This window comes from Choloepus didactylus (genome assembly GCF_015220235.1).
Source record: "Choloepus didactylus isolate mChoDid1 chromosome Y unlocalized genomic scaffold, mChoDid1.pri SUPER_Y_unloc1, whole genome shotgun sequence".
Classification (NCBI taxonomy): domain Eukaryota; kingdom Metazoa; phylum Chordata; class Mammalia; order Pilosa; family Megalonychidae; genus Choloepus; species Choloepus didactylus.
Window position 1 is genome coordinate 5,412,931 of NW_023637624.1, and position 1,141 is coordinate 5,414,071.

Below are 1,141 nucleotides of genomic sequence, written 5' to 3' on the forward strand. Positions count from 1 at the left end.
CCCAAGAATGGGAATTCTCTTCACCAGGACATGGAGATTGTTCAATCACCAGGAGCAGGTGAGAACTACCATCCTTTACCAGTTTCCTATGAATGAAGTTGTACATACTCCCCCTACCCTAAGAAGTAATGTAGGAGAGACAGTTGTTAATAATACACTTTTCCTAATGTGGGATATTGGTAGCCAAGGATCCCTTCATTCTTCCTGGAATGCTTACTGTACTAACACTGAGTTTGTAATAGTTGTGGACATTACAGAGAAAGGATTCCTATAACTAGAGAAGAGCTGTATAAAATGTTAGCTCATTAGGACCTGAGAAAACTTGGATTGCTGATTTTTGCTAATAAACAAGATGTTAAAGAACGTATGACTGTAGCAGAAATCTCCCAGTTTTTGAAATTAACTTCTATTAAAGATCTGGGCATGTTGTACCCCTATAGGTGAAGGATTGTGCCAAGGACTTGAATGGATGATGCCACAGTGTAAGATCAGATGATCTCACTCTGGTTTCTCTTCAGATCGTATAAATCTTTCGCCTTTTACTAAAGATTTCCGTGGAGAGAAACGATTCTGAGTTTATACCTAATTTTTTGAGGCCTTGTTTTTCACAAGGCTAATAAAGTATAATAGTAGAAAAAAAAAAGATCAGATGATCTCTACTGACCTTTTCTCGCTGACTTTCTGTAAATGAAATACTGGACTTTAGCTGAAAGCTGCAAAAATTAATGGTTTAGATATTGTGCTGGTTTGGATATATTATGTCCCCCACAAAAGACATGTTCTTGTAATTCAATCTTGTGGGATCTTTGGATTAGGCTGTTTCCATGGTGATATCACTCACCCAACGGTAGGTGAGACATTTTGATTAGATATTTCCACGGAGGATTGGCCCCACCAATTTGGGGTGGGTCTTAATTAGATCACTGGGGTCCTTTAAGAGATGCTTGGGAGCTATAGAGATGCTAGGAGCTGACAGAGATGCCTAGAGATGCTTGGAGATGCAGACAAAATGATGTTTGGAGATGCTAAGAGATGAAGCCCAGAGTATGCACTGGAGATGCTAAGAGAGAACTCCCAGATGCTTACAGAGCATGCCACTGGAATCAGAAGTCGAATGCAAGGCAACCTGGGAGCAAAGGAC

General features: G+C 40.1%; 1 non-coding gene across 1 annotated transcript; it reads left to right on the plus strand.

Moving 5' to 3' along the window:
- Positions 1-498: 498 nt before the first annotated feature.
- On the plus strand, positions 499-615 carry LOC119525937. The gene has a single exon (XR_005215041.1). It is a non-coding gene; the product is annotated as a U5 spliceosomal RNA (small nuclear RNA).
- The last annotated feature ends 526 nt before the right edge of the window (positions 616-1,141 follow it).